At 34.9% G+C, this 21677-nt stretch overlaps 1 long non-coding RNA gene across 1 annotated transcript in view; it reads left to right on the top strand.

Moving 5' to 3' along the window:
• The first annotated feature begins 10203 nt into the window (after positions 1-10203).
• LOC116080489 overlaps positions 10204-21677 on the top strand; it is a 19451-nt gene continuing 7977 nt past the window's right edge. Inside the window, exons 1-2 of the long non-coding RNA XR_004114457.1 lie at positions 10204-10227; positions 11306-11368. This is a non-coding gene — a long non-coding RNA (uncharacterized LOC116080489). The remainder of the gene's footprint in view (positions 10228-11305; positions 11369-21677) is intronic.

Genomic DNA, 21677 nt, shown 5'->3' with positions numbered 1-21677 from the left:
TTTTTGGAGGGAAAACTGGGAATGGAGAAATTCGCATGTAAATAAAGAAAATATCTAAAATAAAAAAATAATAAAATAAAACATATAACAATTTTTTAAAATGTTCTGTTCCATGTTCCTTTTAATGAAGATCTGGCACCTGCTGTACTTCTCTGAAATTTTGAACTCTCCCCTGTAGGAGGATCCTCTTCTCAGAGTCATACAAGAACACAGTGTGAGTGAAGAAGGCACACTTCACCAGAGAATACAAATAAATTTGACTCTCCGGAGTATTGAGCTCAAGCTTCAAGCTTAGTCTCATGTATCATTCAGCAAACAAATTATGACCAACACTGTTCTTGTAGCCAGAGCAAAGACAAATGAAATATATGGAAAGGGACTTAGAGATGAATTAAATAAATATTGAAAAACTTGCATTTTTAACATTTGTTAAGTTGTTGTGGCTTAGTCGCCAGCTTGGATAATGCTTATACATTCGGCTGAAAGGTGTGTATTCTCATTCTGTATTCTTTAAAATTTAAGTAGATCATTAATTTAATTAGGACAATATATAAGTTTATTTTTTGTATGTTCATTTTAACTAAGGAAATAGTAGTATAAAGTTTCCATTAACTTTTTTTATATATATGCAACATAATATTTAGGGAGAGAGGTTGTACAAAATCAAGGAAAAATAATAAAGAGCCTGACACAAACCACCTTTATTTCATCCCTAATATTTTCAAATTTAGATTTTCTTTTTTATGTAATAACAGGAGTAATCTTATCTTACAGAATGAGTAGACAAAATATGTATAAAACAAGAATTTATTAAATCAGTGAATAAAAGCTTCTTGAATATATTCAAATAACTAATTTAAACTTTCTGCTTTGGGCAAATGATTGAATCCTTGTAATTGGTAACTGGCCCTCTTTAGAGAGATGAGAAGAGCGCTGTATGTTAGGCGGCTGATAAAACATGCAGCAGGATTGCTACTTGATGGATAGAATAACAAATATCCAAATTAAATAATTATTCTCAGTAGAAATTAGATTACTTTTGCAAACATGTTGAAAGCCCGTCACCTTCAACTATGCTTGTTTTAGAAAAGGCCTTGCTGTGTGGTAGACTGAATTCAGGCTCATGAAGCTCCTGTCTTAGTTTCCATCTCTTTGACTTTGAAAAAAGAATGTATTATAAAAATGGCGTCAATTAATGTAGTACTCATATGTCACTGGTGTAGTTTCCCTTAAGGTTAACATTTTATAAACCTTTTCTCGTATTCAATCCATAAAGCTTGCAATGAGAGAGCCCCATTAACTGATTGGAACCAAATGTGTTCATGCGCCATTGTTCCGTCTCAGTTTCAAACCCAGTATCATACATTCCAATTGCCAGGTGACTTTTAGTGTGTTCTACATTAAAATAAGTCCCTTGTCATCATTTTGAAGAGATCTTGTCACATGTTTCATGTAATTTCACTCAAACAGGATTTGTATGTTCTGTCATGATTCAATTGAGGTTTTTTTCTGAAAAATGACAAAGGATAAAAGTGACCAAAGGTTGTATTGCTGATGTAGTTGTCGAAGTTAGGAAACGTTTCATGTCAACACATCTTAAAAATAGAAATAGGCCAATGTAGTATGTGACAAGTTCTCCGCTAAGATGTTGTACCTTCCCCTCTGGAACTCTTAGACACCGATCTTGGAATTATGTAATGGCTACATGTACACACATCCTCTTTTTTATCACTGCTTTTCTCTTGATTTTGCTCATCTCTGATAATGACTTTCTGAAGTTATTACAATATGACTTTTGGTAAGTCTTGAATATCTATGCCTTCAGTCAACATTAGCTATTCACTTATACTTCTATCATTAGGAACTCATAAATACTTTGTTGTATAGTGGTAGGTGAGATGCATCAATGTGTCACATGACATGTTACTCCCACATATTGTCTAATGACTGCATATGCATACCTCGATTTGTGAAAGTTCAAACACACACTCACACACACACACACGGAATATATGCATATGAATATGCATATATATATTGCATATTATGTTATTGTATAATACTATATTTGTTTTTTGGTTTTTGGTTTTTGGTTTTTGGATTATTTTTTGGTGGTGGTGGATTTTTCTCCTAATTTACCATTTGCTGGAGAGAAAGTCAAATATATCCTTAAAACTTAGTTCAAGGCAACAAACACATGTGTGTCTGTGGGTGTTTAGAAACGTGCTACCCTTCAGCTTCTGAATCTGAACTAAATCTGTCAACTCTATAATCCTAAAACGTACTATGTGAGAAGCACGTTTTGCTTATTGAGAGCTAAAGTTGTCCAACTTCTAAGTACAAGAAATATGATGTGAAGACTGTAAATCTCAAGCCTCCGTCTCTGACAGTGGTTCTCCAGAGCAGTAAGTTAAAAACTGAAACCCCTAAATTTTAATTCTTTGTTCTCTCTCTCTCTCCTCTCTCTCTCCCTCCTCTGTGTGTATATGTCTGTGTATGCGTGTGTGTGTGTGTTGAGGTCACAATGTTTTTTTTACTTTTAATTGATTCAGAATCACTATAGAAGCGCAAGGCACCTATTAGGATATTTCTAGAAAAGTATGACCAAGAAGGGAAGAACCCCATATGATGTGGGAAATAGCCCACTGGCTGAGGTCTTAGTTTCACCTGAAAAGACCAAAGCAATTTGAGCACAACCATTCACTGCTCTATGCTTTCGTCCTATGCAAGACACAGTACTGTGGGACAGTGGTCTGTTCAGACAACCTGGGTCCAGTCAAATATAAGTCTAGAACTCCGATTATCCGGTGGGCAATAATTTCTGCCTGCAAGAGAAGGAAGGAGTTCGGCCACACCTCCTGGGATCCTGGCTCCTGTTTCAGTCCCAAGCCCCCACAGTTGCCCCCGCAGGAGATGTATGTTCTGTCACGTAGACAATGCCCCAAGATCCCAGCATTCTAGATGGACCCTAACCTCGGTCATGTGACTACAGCCAGGAATGCCCCACCCCACAGACGGATAGGCTCACCTCACAATATAAGGGGCAGTTTGCCCCCTCCCCTCTCTCTTTCTTTTCTCTCCTGATTTCTTGCTTTCTTGCCCTCCTCTCTTTCTTGCTCTCTCTCTCTCTTGCTTTCTCTCTTGCTCTCTTCCTCCCTTCCTCTCTTGCTCTCTTTTCTTGTCCTCTCTCTTCTTCTCCTCTCCTTTCTTCTCCTTCCTGTCCTTTCTCTCTCTCCAGTCATGGCCAGCTTCTTTTCTCTTTTCTATAATAAGATCTCACAACTGTGCATTGCTTCCTTTTAATTATTGCATCTTGCAGCTCCAGCAGCAGCACCAGAGAGACCTGGGCCCACACAGTATTACCAGGTGCATTATGTTCGTGCCACTAAAGCTAGATCTCTCATGATGAAGCTGGCCCACCAAAATGAAATATACCCTTAAACTGTAAGGCAAAACCACACTTCCTTCTTTACCATATTTTCTCGAGTATTTCTTTTTCATAGCAGCAAGAAAAGTAACATCCTTACATATGTATTTATAAATATGTACTCATATTTAAAAGTATCTTACTTGCTTTTTTTAAAGAGTTGAACCAATGATATTTGGAAAAACTCTTAACTACCACTTAAATACTTAATAGGAATCAAACCTTTAGACATGGTTTTATTAATTGCCAGGTATTTGGCATTTACAAAGCCATTTATACTGTTGTTATGGTAGTCTACCACATACTTCTTAATTTTAGAAATGTTTGGTGAACTGAGGCAGAGATAAAGAACAATTGTTCAGATAGCTTTAATTGCCTTTTAGAAAACTTCCAGGGAGGGGGTAAGAAGATGAATAATAGCGATAACCACCATATCCAAAGTTATCCAAGGATATTGAACCAAATGACACCCCCCCATGCATTTGTTTCTTCTTTTGGTGAGTGAGAAATCCAACTTTTGTCCATGGCATTTTTATGAATCAAAATGAGAAGCAGAAATAACTTGTTAAGGTGGCAATATGGTCTTTCTAAAAGAGCAGTGTTTTTGATACTATGACCTCACATTGCTACTGGATATTGTAGAATCTGTTTGACCATACCATCCATGGCCCATGGCCTGAAACCAGAGGCAGCAACTACTAAGTGGGCACAATGCCACAGAAATGACATGTTTTAATTACACCTATTTCAGATGAACTATTATCCATCCCTGAGAGGTTGAAATCAGATAATTCATCTCTAAGGCAGTTCTGCCTATAATCTAGATCAGATATCTCCAATCACCACAAGACGTGAATATTTTGTTTCTGATATTCTCTTCATAAATGTAGTTTTAGGTTTTGCTTGGAGTGTGGAATTAATAATGTAGGGCAAGCCAGATTCCTCTCTGTTCAATTGTTCTTTCTTGGAAATCTGTTCAAGTGACCTGAGATTTTTATTTTATCTTAGCTCAGTTACTGGGAGTCTTCTGTGCCCAATACTAGGACAAATAACACAGTCTTTGAGACGATCCTAAAATAAAAACCTACAAGTCTTCTCTTAAATTAATATGAATACATTATATTTTTCTTTTACATTTCAAACAAGATTCAAACAAAATTGAAATCTTTCTCTTCGTCTTGTAAGCTATTTTCATTAAAATGTAAAGGAATACTTATAACTACAAGCTGGCTAATGGATCCACATTATTTCTGGTTTTTCGCCTGAAGGTATCATAGCGAAGGAAAGAATTTGGTTCATATTTGTTTTCTCCACTCACTCCTTAAAAAAAAAAAAGGATTAAATTCTTTTCTCTATACATATCAAGGTTCTAAGAAATCCAGATCTATTAAGAATCAAGTACAAGCTAAGTGCTTTTCAGACAAAAGCATGCTGTTTATTTCAAATTAATGCTTTCTTTATTTATAAACGTATCAGAAAATTTGATGAATACCTGACACAGGGAAAAGATCATAGCTACATTGCCCTCTAGCGTAACATTTTAGGTATAGCAAGACAAATGCACAATATTTGCACTGCTATTTTTATATTACACACGTGTGTATGTGTGTGTAGTTTTCTACATCACAAGGAAGGTGCATGCTATATGTACTATGATTTTGAATTATTTTTATATCATTCTGAAATACAAAGATGTCAAGACCATTGATTTTTCTGATGCCAAAAGCATATATAACCAAGATCTTTCTAGCTATCCACCTGCGCCCATGTGAACAGTGGGGAAATTTGATGCAAGCTAGTTTAGCTTTCAGTACTGTAAGTATTAGAATTTGAATGCCCCAATCACATTGGCATTCCTCCTGGATCTTCTTTTATAAGCATATGCAGCTTACTTAGGAGAAGAAAGTTGATTCAGCATAGCATATTTCACATTTCCATGTCCATAAAAAGCTTAATGTAGTTTCTTTCCAGATACATCACAGAAGGTATATTTGATAACATTTTTTTATGTAGAGGATGAATGCATGACAATAAATACAGGACATGAGGTATAGAAAGCATAAATACTGGCACTAGAGCATATTTTTTCTGTTGCACACGAAATGATGTTGTAGATACATAAACATGACAAAAGAGTTATGTCACATCTGCTTTTAATGCTTGTAGGTCATCCTACATTTATAGATTCCATATACATGATCAGTTGAGTGGGGAATATCTCAGTATAACCAGATTCATTCCTAGATTCGGAGGGATAGAACCTGATGCCATTCCTCACTATGCTGCCCCAACAAACAGGAAGAGAGTAGATTAAGATTTTCTGGTTTAAGCATCCTGCACTCAGGCCTCCGTTCCAGGGATGATAATTCTGGTCCATGACTATAAGTACATGTGCTTCCTACCCAGTTTCTGATATGCAGATTATGAAAGTACCAACACTTTACAGCTGGGGGAAGGTGTAAGAGAACCAATACATTTTTCAAAAGTCATTCAACAGAATAGTAGTAGGCAACATGTAGGCAAATGTCTTCAGAAAAGGAGACATTTTGCTATGTAAGCACTCCAAAGCATGTATGGTGACTAGGTGGAGAGAAAGAATAATAGATACTAATGAAACTGAAGTCACCTGTGGGGCCACATCATCATCCTTCAAATGTTTCCAGTTGCTGTGACTCTCAACAGCAAAGTAGGATAGCAGGAGGATGTCACAGGATGTCACATTCAATGCCCATAAAGAGTGGGGTAAGTTCTTGGGGAAAGCCTCCCAGACAATATTATGGCTAGGAAGATAGCTCTACTGATAATGACGTTTGAAAGGAACCATTAAATACATTTGGGAATTTTTCTTAGAATAAGCATGCACAGGGACAGAAACTTTTCTTTTGTGTTATCCACTGTAACCAGTGGAAATTAAGCACCAAAATTTATGAGAGCATTAGTGATAGACCACTTTATAGGCCAAAGCATTATAGCTCTCAGTACTGGCTCCAGCTGTCTTTTCTTTTTTTTTTAGCCATGAGATAGGATGGAGGGAACTTTAATGCTAAGGTTATTGGTTTAAGTAAAACAATGGGAGATATTTAATTTTCTCCTAAATAAAAAAAGTATTGTATTAGTTTTGTATTAGTTTAGATTTTGTTGTATTAACTTTGAACAAACTACAGAGAGACTGCATCCATGATTACACCAATTGATATATATCATTTATTTATATATTATTATATTATATATATAATTGAATATACATGTGCATTATATATTTTAGGGATTGGAAATTAAGCTATGTATGACAGTCTACTGAATTTGGAACTAAAATCAATATAATTTTTCTATCTAAAATTGTATATGATAGCCAAGTCTCTTGGTTGTAAAACAAGAAAAAAAAGTTTCACTCATTTAAGCATTTCAGAAGAACTTAAGGAACTACTGAGAATCTACATATAATTGGTTTAGTTCCAACAAATTCAAATTTTTCAAGTACAAAAGGGAAAAATTTGCATTTCCACACATACAGGCAGCAATTATGCATCTTACAAGAACATAAAGCTTTAGGATTACACATACTCACACAGACACACACACACACACACACACACACACACAAACACACACAAAGATATAATACATATAGCTGAATGGCTCCTCTCTCGGACTATCAGACCAAAGTCTGCAGTACATTGTATTTTAATTTAGCTTAGTATTTGGAATTGTTACTTCTTTTAATTAAAGCAGGCATTCATTTCTTAGCCACCTCTGGGATAACCTTAGTTTGAGGCTTGCTTTTTATCTTTTATCCCATTTCTAAAATAAGCCTTAACAGAGATCAATTAAAATGTCATTTCTACAGACCCATGAGGTATTTCTTTTTCCCATTTTACACTTGAAACCATGAGACCTCTTTTGCCAGGTGTGGTCTAAAATGCCCTACCCTGTGTCTGGCTGAACCTGAAGCCTTAGTAAGAGGAAAAGGTCAAAATTCAAGCTTCTTAGGGTTTTAAAAGCACTCTTTTAAAACTAAAAGATAAATTATTCCCAGCAGAAGTTACTATTGCTTATCTCATAATTTAAAAATGGCAGTTATGGAAATGGAAGCTGGAAGTTCAGCTGTAAAAAGTGTGTCTATGAAGAAAGAGAGCTCAACCTAGAGGTCTAGCTGTCTGGCTCCTTCTTCCCTGTTGGTTTCTTTTGGGTGACTTAATCATAAAAGATGATGGCATTATCTGCCTACTGCAATTTCTTGTAGTTAGAATCGTCACCTAAGAGGATACTATGTTGTGCCCTGGACTCTAACTGGGAACTCTAGATGACTGACTCAGTGGGACTTCTTCAGTTAATTTTTGTTACATGTTTGTAGCATGCCCTCCCGCACCAATTTTTACAAATCCTGATCTCTGCTAAATGTTGAGTACTAAATTTGATATTACTTTTCCATATTCATATTCTATTGCAGGCCTTTCACAATCTCTCTTGAGGTTTAAAGAAGACACAATGGCATCTATGTAGTTTAAAACTGTTGGGTCTTTGATGGACTGTCTCTCAAACAACTACTAACCTATCTTGACTTTTCTGCCATTCTGTTTCTCAATATTTGTGGCTTATCCCAACAATCATAAGCTTATTTTTCTGTCACTGACTGCTTCCAACTCCACTTATTTGCTGTTCTTCCCCTCCTCCAGTGTCTTTCTGCATCTTTTTGTGGCTCAGCCTACTTTTAAGTTCTGCCCATATACTTCCTACCCAGCTCTGGTTTCCAGAGCTACAAAAAGCTACATTTCTTACTCAACTAGGAGGCTGGGGAAGGTCATTTTCCTGAGGGTAACTTGTCTTACTTACAGGTTAGGAAGTGACATTTACATACACTGATAGCAGGTGTTGCTGGCCCCAAATAATAATTGAAAACATACTGTTTCATAGCCAGAAAAATGTTTGAGGGTCACCCCAATAATATCACCTTATTTTTTTTTTGTTGCTGTTGTCTACTATCTTACTGTCACTTGCTACATAGTAAATTTCCTCACTCATATTTGAAAGCACGGCTATTGTAGGTCATTCTCTGGACCATACATAGCAAGGAGTTACAACTTTTATCTATTGTCATTTCTTCTGAAATAACCAACAAAATTTGAAAATCATCCTTTAGAGAGAATGCAAATGTCTGTCACCTACTCACTGATGTCCATTTGTCACAGCTACATTTTGTTTAAAAACCTAGGTCTACTGCTTGATGCTTTTGGCTTTAGCATATCCCAGCCACAGGTGGTTGTTCCCAAACTGTGAATATTTAACCACACTTTAGGAAAATGCTTTTTGATTTAATGATAGTACCCTAAGATGGCATTATAATCAAGAAGGAACAAGTATAGGAAAAGAAAAATATTAAAGACAGCATATCAACTTAAAAAAGAATAACAGTGAAGCCAGAAGCAACATGGATGAGCAGATCCCGGTTGGGAAATCAGGAAAATCTGGACCAAACAAACCCTGAGAGAATTATGGTAAAACTTTTAGGTTTTGTTCTATGTATGACTGGAAACATTAGAAACTAAGCAAGACATGTGATTCCTCTGGTTCTCAGAAGGTAATTTTTATTAGGTTGGTTACTAATTAGAAAGTACAAAGCACCAGAGGTCACACTGAATCACACACACATCTTTTGAGAAAGTAGAAGAGTTGATATTAGAGTTGGTAATGAGTTCTCCACAGTTTAGTGTAGAGTATATTGCTGACATTCTAGTGTAGGACTTATGCTGGAACACGAGGTGTCATATCTTCTGAGAAGATACAGCAGCTACACAGTAGACCAAAAATAATAATACACTTTTGGTGTTTCAACATGAGCAAGTGATGCATAACCCCACAAGTTTATGGGCAGAAACATATGCAAAGGACAAATATGAATTTATTGTAAATTTCTTGCTTTGCATGCACATTAGACACTAGAATAAAATGTTAAATGGAAAGTTGTACCAATCCACCTGGAAGTGAAAGTAAGAGATAATTTGAATAAAAATGAATATACATGAAGAGCTTTGCATGAATGGAAAAGGCAACTAAAGACTGAAATTTGGCCAATAAATTGTTGAAGAATGGATCAAAATATCAAGGATTTGATTATAATGGTTTGGGACAAGAAGACATAAACCAACCCACAAAGAAGAGAATACTCCATGGCAACATGGTAAGAATGAATTCAGAGATTAAAATCTCTAAAGAGAAAGATTTTGAAGGTGTCCTTAAAATTCTCTGACAATAGAACAAAGTAACAGATTTTTTTGTTTGTTTGTTTTGTTTTTGTTATCTTTTTAAGCTTTTATCACAACTTGACTTGGTCCTGAAGGACTTGATTTATCCTTAATAGACTAAGGACTGAGTTTGAACCAAATGGCACAATAATAAATAAGTGAATTAAACCCTTTCTTAAATTTTGGTAATGTACATCCAAGTTAGAGCAAAAAAGGACTGGAAAAGAAATAAGAAAACCATCTAGGAAATAAAGGCTATTGGTTGTGGTTTGGAGACCCTTAACAGGAGAGAAGGAAAGCATGAAGAAGCTGAACTCCGAGAGTAGACATGTCAGAGGGAAATATATTTATCTTTCATTTATTATGCTTTTAAGAAGCTACAGCCACCACTCAACCTCATTACTACAGTACTCTTCACATGGCTCTTGTTGTATTTATGTGGGTAGATGTTAGCCATAGAAGGATATAGAACACATAATTACCTCATTCTCTCAACACTTACATTAACAGCAGCACCTGCTCTGTTGGAATTTCCATTTAGGAACCTGACTTTTCAAGGTAGGTGGAATTTTATTAATCTTTCTGAATCACTGTCTAGGAAGTTGTTGGCACAGAATGGCTACTAACTTTTGACTGAATGAATAATTCACTAGTAGGGTCCAGAATAATGTACTCTAAAAAAGTTTGAGAAGCCTTGTGATGACTGAAGTGTCCAAAGTAACACATAGTGACAGCAGTCAAGAACATTGAAGAAAGGAAGGAATTCCCTCCCCAAGGAGTCAAAAACGCATTTACTCTCCAAGGAAAGCAGACAACTGTGCTGCCAACATAATCTTATTAGAATCCCTTGGGATTGTTAGTGTTGCTCTTACTCCTTTTATTGAAGCATTAGACAGAGACAAAAATTACAAATATAAAGAGAAAAAATTCAGCTCACATTTCCCCCAATATGATATTTACAACATCTCAACATTACAACAGCTGTTTTCACCAATTTGTCATATTAAATTAGTAATTCTAAGTCATCCTATCTGAAAGCCTTAATAATGTATGCCACTTTTTCATTTTCTTTACATATCCAAGATAATTCATTGTGTGTGGGTGTTGAGGGTAAGGGCTGGGAGAATGTATGTTACACTATTAAGAAAATATATGAATGACCTTAATGGAAAAAGCATCTTTTCAATTGCCTTTTGAAACTGAATGTTTGGTTCAGTTCATTACATTTTCCATCTGCTCCTGAATCTCTAACATCTTTCTCATTCCAATGTCAACATAATTGTCAAGGGTCTTATTCACACTCAGTTGAAATATGATGTCAATAGTATTCAGAAATTACTATATATCTGGATCTGGATCTTTTAAATTCACAGACCATTTGGAACAGAAAATATCTCTGCGCACCCATCCAACCATCTACTAAGTAGATCCTAGTCAGTATAAATCCAAAGCCTTGAAATTTTCACTTATAGTCCATTAAGATCCAAGTTCTGATTTTAATACCTAATTTGAATACATGAAATTTATTCAATCATGAAAAAAACATAGGAGAATATGTTCTCACATTTGCCTGTCCTTCTATAGAATGAAATAGTAGAATGAACATAATTAAGGGAATCCCCATGACTGTTTTCAGGGTAGCGGAGGCCAAAGATGTCCCAGCTTTTTATGGTGCAGAGACACTTCTAAACATCCCAGAGTGAGTAGAACTTGTGTACTTGAAGTTGGGCATTATTTTTAATATAAACAAACGAATGAGTTAACAGGCTCAGTCACTTGGCTATGCCTTAATAATACATATAATTTTGGTCTTATGAAATTCTCACGTTTCTTATGGCATATATTAATCTGTTTCAGTAGCAGCTTGTTAATTGGTTATTTCTATATTATCTTCCAAAACTTTATACTTCTTAGAGGAATATTTACTCCCTGTATGTCTTATAATTTGTTGACCCAAAGAAAATTCTATTTTGATGTATACCTATTCATATCAGTAAAGTATTACCAACAGATTTCCATGGTTGAATAAATTTTCTTTATAAGGAAAATACATCAAAGAGGAATAACCACCTTGACACCTTGAACAAAAGGATAGAAGTTTATTTGAATGCAAAAGGCTAGGTTGAATAAAATCTAATTTGTTTTTTAAAAGGTCCCTGAATTGGGTCATGAAAATTAATACCCCGTGCAAATTAAAACCTCCATGCATCTCAGTGCTCTTCGATTGTTTGAATTAATCTCTCTTCCAATGGGGGCATTGGTTTTCAGGTAAACTCTTTCCTTTCATATGTGTTCATTGTTCATGGACTATGAGAAACACACAACACAAGACCTCTGTTAGACTTGTGGACAACCAACATCATGCTCAAGCATTTTCACTACAATGCCACTCAAACTGCTTCCATGTACTTAACATATCTTCCTTTGACATCATAAGATGCCATCTTCAAGATTTTACTTTATTAGAAAATTTGTTGTAAAACACAGTGCATGTAGTACCTGCCATTTGAAGTTTTTATGTGATTTCCTTTAATATATATATATAATATTTGTACTTATATATTTAATTTAATATTATTGTTAGATTTAAATTATGTGTTTTGAAAATTTTTATTTATTTACTTATTTACTTAAACAGTCCATGTTTTCTATTGACATTGCCCATGGAAATAATTGATCACATTATTTCATTGACATAATCAAAAGATTTAAATTCTTTTCAAAATTTCAGCTATTACAATTAAGAGAAGGTACTGACAGAGGCCACAGAAGAGAAATCCTAGTCAAATACTTCATTTACATATTTGGTATTATCCAAAACAAAGTTACTTAATAAACTATTTAATTATTGTCTTTCTGTTTTTCATGGTCTATAATTCTTTGCAATTATTCTGAGAAAAATTTTACCCAAGATATAATTCTGAAGAACTTACTTAATAAAAGTCAATAAATAAAATGCTTTGAAATCTGCTAGAAATGATTGGGAAAAATAGAACATTAAGTAATGTCTGGTTTCTATTTCTTTCCACATTGTTTAGTGTTTATATAGAATGGTTAACTTTATCACTGAAATGATTGCCAGGGTAAAATTAGATTAATTATATTGGCGGGGGGAGTAAGAAGAAAAGTAACGACTGAATTTAACAGCATCTTTCCACTTATATAATAGTGCTTGGTACTAGTTTTAATAGCAGAATACCTCACAGGGAGTTTCCAGAAGAGCAGATGACAGCATCTATGAAAACATGTCAGAAACAAGAGCTGTGTTTTATAAAGTTTCATTTGGACATCAGTGGGAGTTTCCTGGTTTTTCAATAGGAAAAATACCCACATTGCTTATTGCCATATATTACTGATTATTAGCAAGTTATTTGGGTAAATATACCTTTTGACTTTAACATATATCCCATGACTCTTAAATTTAAAATTTTACCTTCAGACTTGAGGAATTATGAAAATTTCTCTTAAGAAATATTTTCCTCTGAATATCCTTCTTTAAAGTCTTGCCACATAGATTAGAATTTATTCCTTATTCTAAGTTGTCTATACCTACCTCATGTCTATCTGCCTCCTTGTTATATCTTCAGTGTTGCTCCTTAACTGCATATTCAAAACTTTCACACTCATGTGCATGCACACATGCATGTGGATGCACTTGCGTACTCACACTCACTGGCAATGGATAAGTTCTCCATGTCAGGTCAAGTACTCATTTACAAACACTGTTAGTTTGACTTTCATATACACTAAGGACTTGACAGGGTATAAAAACACAATACTAATAAAATTTGAATAAACTGCACATTTCAGCTCAAACTTTTTCACACTGAAGATGGAAGAGCCCATTGTGATAACTTTTCTTCCTGTTTTTACCTCCTGAACTCTGTGAATAATCAAGTACCTTCAAAAGATCCCTAACTTGATGTATTACTGTCATCAAGCCACACAATGAATATAGACAAGAGTTCCATTCTTTTAAAGCATTTTGTTTTGTAAATGCTACAATGTATTGATTATCAGTAAAATTAACTCTTTTTGAAATTTTATTGAGTTTAAACCAAATGATACATGACACTGGAAAAGTTTCTCTGATTCCTAGTAAACCACCTTCCATCATTTTCTTCTCTATCACCATTCTTCCTCCATGGATAGCAACTCGTGAATTCACAGCCTCTTTGGAGAGAAATTGCATCATTTATATCCCCTCTCCCAAACTGGAATGTAATCATAAAATTTTGTTGTTGAAGTCTCTTTTTTGAAAAATAGAAATAAAATCTTTAATAACATACCAAAAGTCTTATTTTTACAAGTCAAAAAGAGTTTACCCAAATGGCTACTTAAATGAAGATACAATTCCAATTAAATATGTAGTTCTGACCTTATTGCTATAGTAACCAATGGTTTTTTGAACCAGAGAAATTAGATTACAAAAACAATTAATGCCTGAATGTAGTTATTTCTGAAAGGGCTTGCCAGGGTGTGTTACCATCTGGTGGGCATTTTGGGGCTAGAATTAGTAACTAGTTATTAAGCGCATCAAAGTTCTTTATTAATGTTCACACTTCATTACCTACCTATTTATATATACATACCACATGTTTTTAAAGAAGTACTACTTGGAAAATGAGAATATCAGGTATTCTTTCTTTCTTTCTGCCTTACTTCTCACTAAGTCTGAAACTTCTCTGGAAGCTCCAGAGATGCCTCATCTATTGGCCATCTTAAAATGTGCCTGCAAGTGTACCTACCTGGCTCTTCGTGTAGATACTGGCATCTGAATTTATGTCCTCATGTTTGCATAACAAGCTCTCTTATCCACTGAGACATCTCTTCACCTCCTACAGCATACTTTTTTAATAAAAGAACTAATATAATTTAAGAAAAAAAAGAACTCACACTATTAAATTGTGATTCTATAGAAAATCAACTGCATGTTTTCAAAGCCAAAATAGAATAAAACCAACTCTCTAGAGTGATTCAGTTGCTTTCCTAATGCATGTCATGATGTCAGCATGCCACACTGACCTTTCTTGCTTGCATTTGCAGTTCTTGTATGAAAAGGTCAAACCATGCCCCTGTTATGGACCAATTACCTATTACTGGTAACAGGGCAGGATTGACAAGCTAAGAGAAATGGTTGCTGTCTATACATCTAGCTTAGGAAGGATAGAAATTTTTTAGTGATTAATAAAGACCCAATGGGCAAATGTTACATGGATTTACACTTTAAAGTAACTGAATTTTATGCAGTAACCCAATAGTGTGAATTAGACAAACAGACCATCTACTCCTGGTGCTCCTGATGACCAAGTCTTGAGTTGAACATCTCACCTGTTATCTTAATTTGATACCTCTAAGGAAAATAGTGATCATCTATTTTCAGTTTGAATTTCAAGTATGGTATTATTCTAAAAAACATCGAATCCCCACATTTTCAAGAGCAAAATACTAAAAAAGAATACAAAACATATGTGAAACAAAAATAAAAAACAGTAGTTTGTCTACTTTTGTGTCTTGAATGGAGAACACGGAATACTCAGCAATATGAAACCATAATTTGTGTTCTCAGCAATGATTATATATCACTGGCATGTATTCATGGTGTTTTCATTAAAATTCTGGTGCTTTGGTTGTTAGAGTTGCAATTCAAGGGTCATAGAGTTTTCTGAATGATTCTGAAGCATGTCCACATTAAACAACTCCTGGATGAGAAACAGAGAAATAGAGGAGCTTTCCACTGATGGGGACATGTGTCATGATTTCCAAGGCTTATTTCAGGATACTGTATCACCATGGCAATGTGAAATTTTAACAAGATTTAACAAAAGAAAATGACAGCAATGGGCTTATCAAAACAAAGATGCAATTCCAAATAATTGGCATTCAATGTTAATGCCCTCAATTGGATAACATGTAAAGGAAGACAGAAGTGGCAGATGTATCTGGGTAGACTTGCAGTTTTACGTATAAACTAGATAGGGCTCCAGTTGTCATACTTTGCTTTAAAGAGGAATGTAGATGTTGACAGGAAGGTATTTTTGGATGTCACTAATATAATCATTGGTAGATATTTGACTTGGTTTTATTCTGAGGAAATGCTATGAAGGGAGAAATAAAGTTATTCAGAGTCATAATGTATTCCATTGCTAAACTGCACCATTTGAAGGCCCATGTTATTCACCTGTCCTGAAGACTTGGGTGCTGCCTGCTCTAACTGTAAGATCTCATAATCCAACATCTAGTAAGGGAGCTTTGCCTGGAGGCCTCCTATTACTTCAGTTCCCCTGGAGAAACATTTAAAAATGACTCAACAATTATTTGCTTCTCCTATTTATTCACGGGGAGGTCTCCTTGAACTTAAAAATAGCACTTTCTACCCTGTGACACCTAGACAGCACTGACAGCAATGGGTGCCTATTCAGGCTGCATAGAGGTTTCAGCTTCTGTAGTAATTACTTTTCTACCAGTGCAATAAAACACTGTGACAAAGGAAAGGAGAGATGGAAGGAATTATTTGGGGCTTAAGTTTCCAAAGGAAGGGATCAGATTCCATCACCATTATTATGTGGAATCAAGGCAGCAAGCACCAAACATCCAAGAGTTTACAGTCTGATCCAATATCAGGAAACAGAGGTAGGGAGGAGCAGACACACACACACATACACACACGCACACACACACCCATACACACATGCACACACACACACACACACACACACACACTCATACAGAGAGGTGGGTAGGAATGAAGGAGGGGAGGAGGGAGGGAGGGGCAGACAGAGAGAGACACACACAGAGAGCGACAGAGAGACAGAGAGAGCAACCCAAAATGTCACTTTTGAAACCTCAAAGCCTGTCTGCTATGACATACTTTTCCCAAAAAGGTGACTCCTCTTAAGTTTCCTCAAACATTCACCAACTGAATTATTCAAGTTCCAGAGACTACTGGACCATCTTATCCAAACTACCAAGGATTGATCTCCAGAACAATAACATTATGGTACAACACCACATGGTTAGAAACCCAGATCGGTGCAAATTTGTAGGACAGTTCAAACCTCTTGAAATTTCTTTAGTTACCTGTATGACATAAGTCAAAAATGTCCATTCTCTGGAAGGAATCACTCTCTTATTCATTCAAAGAGTAGAATATTCATTTTGAGGAAGTTTATAAAGATATGCAGGCTCTCTTATTGATAAGTCATTCATATTACTCATGCTCAAACAACTGATTCGAGTGCAGTATATCAAATGTGATTTTTGAGGTGGATGTTTCACACATTACAAGACGCAATTAAGTTTTTGTTGTGTTGCCCACTGGCTTTGTAGGGCCTAGCATCACATGCTGTGAACCCTTGAGAACATTTTGATGACTTCTACAGCAGCCCTCTAAATTCCTTTTTTCATACAAACTACTGTTCCACTTTCCAAACCTGTTTTTTTTTTCTGCCATATTGAACCCTGTTTCTCAGTTGAAGTGCCTGGAACACCATCTGGCACATACCCAGAAGACAGAGCAAAGTCCATAATGGTTTGTCCACAGTGTGTTTTCCCTGAATAGGAAACAGCAGGGCATATGCTGTGGTTCTCAGTCCCTTTTGAACTCCGGTGCTACTGGCATATCTCCAGGAGTTGGGATGGGCAGAGAGGGGCAGATTTTAAATTAATTTTAATCATTTTTATTTTAATTATTTTATTTTTAATAATAAAATTTTATTTATCTTTATAATTAATATTAATTTTTAAAATTTTTAAACATTGTTTAGACAAAAAAGCATTATCTTATATATCATAGATTTTCTGTGACTTGTGGCTTTATCTATCATATTTAAGCTTATGACTATATATTATAGTGCATGATAACTAAGGCATCAAGCATAAATCCCATTTGGAATTTACAGAGAAGTGTTAATTAATGATGTGATGCTTACACTAGAAAGTGGAGTATAAAAAATATATTAAGGCATAGGAGATACACGTAGATCATTGGTTAAGAGCACTCATTACTGAAGCAAAGGACTTGAGTTCAGGTCCCATTGTCCAGATTGTAGCTCACAACAATCTAGAAGATGAGATCCTTCTGGCCTCCATGGATATTGCAAACAAATGGGACACCTATACACATACTGGTTTACATAGGTTAAATATAATGTACATCAGTGCTTTTCAGCACATAGAAAGATAATAACTATTGAAAATTGTATAAACCCCTATCATAGTAACTTAGCCTTATTTGTTTTCCTGCCCCTTTATAGAAATGAAAGTTTTGGTAGATTATATTCTAGTCAATTTATGTCAAAAATGTTGATTCTGGAAAACTTTACCCAAAAATGAAAAAAGATTGTGACACAGAGATTAGTTTCTCAGCTGTTGGGAGAATTTAGTACAAATAAGCTAATTCACTATTTATATGAAAAATGGTGTAGAATATCCATCATATATAAGATACTGTTGAAAATCTAGAAGTTCATCATCTTCTATTTGTGGACATGAAATGGATATCAGTTTTTTTTTCTTAAATGCTTGAAAGCATTTAGTTTCGAGGTACTTAGAGGATTCAATCTCTTTACAAATTATTTGTCAATTCATGTTTTATATTTCTTTGAGATTCAATTTTGATAAATTGTGTGTTTCCAGGAACATATCATTTCATATGGATTTTCCAATCTGTTGTTATGTAGTTGTTTATAATAGGTTTTTCATGACTTTTGTGTGATTATGGTCTCCATGTTGTTATTAAAGTTATTTGAAACATAATTCTTTTCCTACTTTAACGTAGATAATATATTATTCCTTTCAAAATATTAAGTCTTTGTTTTGATGAACAATTGTGTCATTGCATTGGTAACATTTTTTACATAATAACACCCAAATTTCTTAAAAGGCAATTAAAAACAAATAACATTTAGAATACATGAAAAGATCCTATATTTTTATACAAAAATGTTAAAAAATAATCTCCAGTATAATATATAAAATATTAATGAAAAATGCTAAATACATGTTGAAGGTGACTTCTTTATATCCTCTATGGAAAGCATTCATATCATTAAAATATCCATATTTCCCCAAAGTATACATATTTACATTATAATCCACATCAAAATTTCATGGAATCGTTTATTCAAAGAGAAAATATAATTATTATTTCTGCATGAAACAGTAAAATTCTTAGTTGGCCAAAGAAATCTTGAACAGCAACAACACCACCTTAAGGTATCACATCAGTTACTTCAAAACATAAGAAAAGGCTAAAAAAAACACATAAAATGGTAATGACATGAAATGGATACTTCGAACAATGAAGCACAATTAAAGAACCAATATAAAAGCCAAGAAGTTAACTGTATTTTCTGCTTTGAGGACTGTGTGTGTGTGTGTGCGTGTGTGTATGTGTGTGTTGAGTGTATGTGTGTGAGTGTGAGTGTGTGTGTATGTGTGTGTTTGTGTGTGTGAGTGTGTGTTTGAGTGTGTGTGTGAGTGTGAGTGTGTGTGTGAGTGTGTGTATGTGTGTGTTTGAGTGTGTGTGTGTGAGTATGTGTATGTGTGTGTTTGAGTGTGTGTGTGTGTTTGAGTGTGTGTGTGTGTTTGAGTGTGTGTGTGAGTGTGTGTGTATGTGTGTGTTTGAGTGTGTGTGTGTATTTGAGTGTGTGTGTGAGTATGAGTATGTGTATGTGTGTGTTTGAGTGTGTGTGTGTGTTTGAGTGTGTGTGTATGTTTGAGTGTGTGTGTGAGTGTGTGTTTGAGTGTGTGTGTTTGAGTGTGTGTGTATGTGTGTGTTTGAGTGTGTATGTGTGCGTTTGAGTGTGTGTGTATGTTTGAGTGTGTGTGAGAGTGTGTGTGTATGTGTGTGTGTGTTTGAGTGTGTGTGTTTGAGTGTGTGTGTGTGAGTATGAGTGTGTATATATGTGTGTGTTTGAGTGTGTGTGTGTGTGTGTGTGTATCTCCATGAACAATGGACACAGGGATGGAACCCTGCCTTTCCACATACATACCAAACATTTTGTACCAAAGTAAACTATTTGTTACAAAAATGAACTGGAGCTGCTTATGTAAAATGGACAGGCATTTCAAGGAATAAAGTTTGAGAAGATGCATATCCTCATATTAAAGTATAAACATGATCACTTTGTCTCATTATATATAAAACTAACATTAAATAGATAAAATTGCTTAAATGTACTATTGAAAATATAAAGCTACTATAAGGAAGCACAACAAAACTATTTCAACAACCTAGGCCAGGATTTTTCACATATACCAAAAGCAGAGGAGACAACTTATAGACTGAGAGAAGTATTTGCAACTGTGCATATGGAAAAATTCCAAAATTATAAAATGAAAACTCTGAAGAAACATAAACTATTACATAGAAAAATTAAGCCATTTTAAATGAACAAATTATCTAAGTAGGTGGTATTCTCAAAGACAAAATTAAAAAGTCTTCAACATAATTAATCATCAATGAGCCACAAATCAAAACCATAATTTATATCACCTAAAACTTGATTTAAAAGTTATCTAAAGCTGGGCAGTGGTGGTACATGCCTTTAATCCCAGCACTTGGGAGACAGAGGCAGGTGATTTCTGAGTTTGAGGTCAGACAGGTCTATAGAGTGAGTTCCATGTCAGCCAGGGCTACACAGAGAAACCTTGTCTCGAAAAACCAAAAAAAAAAAAAAAAAAAAAAAAAAAAAAAAAGTTATCTAAATTAACAAAAACACTCACAACAATTCTTCCCTGAAAACAGCAAGAAACCATAGTGAAATAAAGGCAACACACAGTTTTTTTTCTCAGAATGTGATATTAGAAAAATCACCAAGTAATTTTATCAAAAATTTCGACATAATCAAACAATCTCACATCTTGGTTACCACATCCCAAAAGTAATAGCACTTTATATTTGCCCTTCAATATTTAAGATGACCATGCTTTGCAATCAGCATAAAGCCCTTTTCAGTATGAATAGATCAAGAGGATATACATTGATAGAATGTACAACTGCCCAGCCATAGAAGAATATAGTCATTTCATGTATGAAAGTAAAACTGAATATAGTGGATTGTATAGTGAGTGAAGTGAGTGAGACTCAAAAGATCCCACTCATATTTATTATAATCTTGAACTTTTTAATTTTGTGAAGTAGTTACCAGTGGCTGGAAAGTGGAGAAGAGAGATGGTTTAGGTCAATATTAATTGGCATAAGCATACATTTACCTAAACATAGTAAGTTTTGGTTGTTTAATATAGATAACAATAAATAAATTTGTACAAGGAAGCGGAGACAGAAAGGTTCTTTTTTAGTTCTAAATGTTTAAAGTGATTGCCAAAGCTGGTTGCCATGACAATCATTATACAATTTATCCATAAATCAAATATAACAATTAAATATAAAATTGTACTTGAATAAAGGTATTTTTGTAGGTATCTGTGAGGATAGGAATGGCATTGAACCCATAAGGTTAGATATTTGAATGTTTTATCTATGTTCGTGGAACTGTTTGATAAACATTAAAAGATGGGACCTTCTTGTAGGAGCTCTGTCACTGAAGGTAGGATTTGGTCTGTCTAAACCTCCATACCATTCCTAGTTGTCTCTCTATCTCATGCCTGTGGATCAATAAGCTCTTAGTTTCCTGCTAGCACACTGCCTGCTGCATAAAGTGGTCATGGAATCTAAGCTGCAAAAAATGTAAGCACAAAATAAACTCTTCGATAAGTTACATTTGTCTTGATGTTTATCACAGTACTAGAAAATTACCAAAGGCAGTATTCCATAGAAAGATCCCTGTGCTGAGTGTATATAGCAGTAGAAAACAGTGGTCATGATGATGATGATGATGATGATGATGATGATGATGATGATGATGATGATGATGATGATGATGATGATGATGATATGATGATGGTATGATGATATGATGATGATGATGATGATGATGATGATGATGATGATATGTTGATGGTGGTGGTGGTGGTGGTGGTGGTGGTGGTGGTGGTGGTGGTGT

This window comes from Mastomys coucha, unplaced genomic scaffold, assembly GCF_008632895.1.
Source record: "Mastomys coucha isolate ucsf_1 unplaced genomic scaffold, UCSF_Mcou_1 pScaffold6, whole genome shotgun sequence".
NCBI classification, from domain to species: Eukaryota; Metazoa; Chordata; class Mammalia; order Rodentia; family Muridae; genus Mastomys; species Mastomys coucha.
Note: the sequence above shows the minus strand (reverse complement) of the source record. Positions and strands in the feature narration are given on the sequence as shown.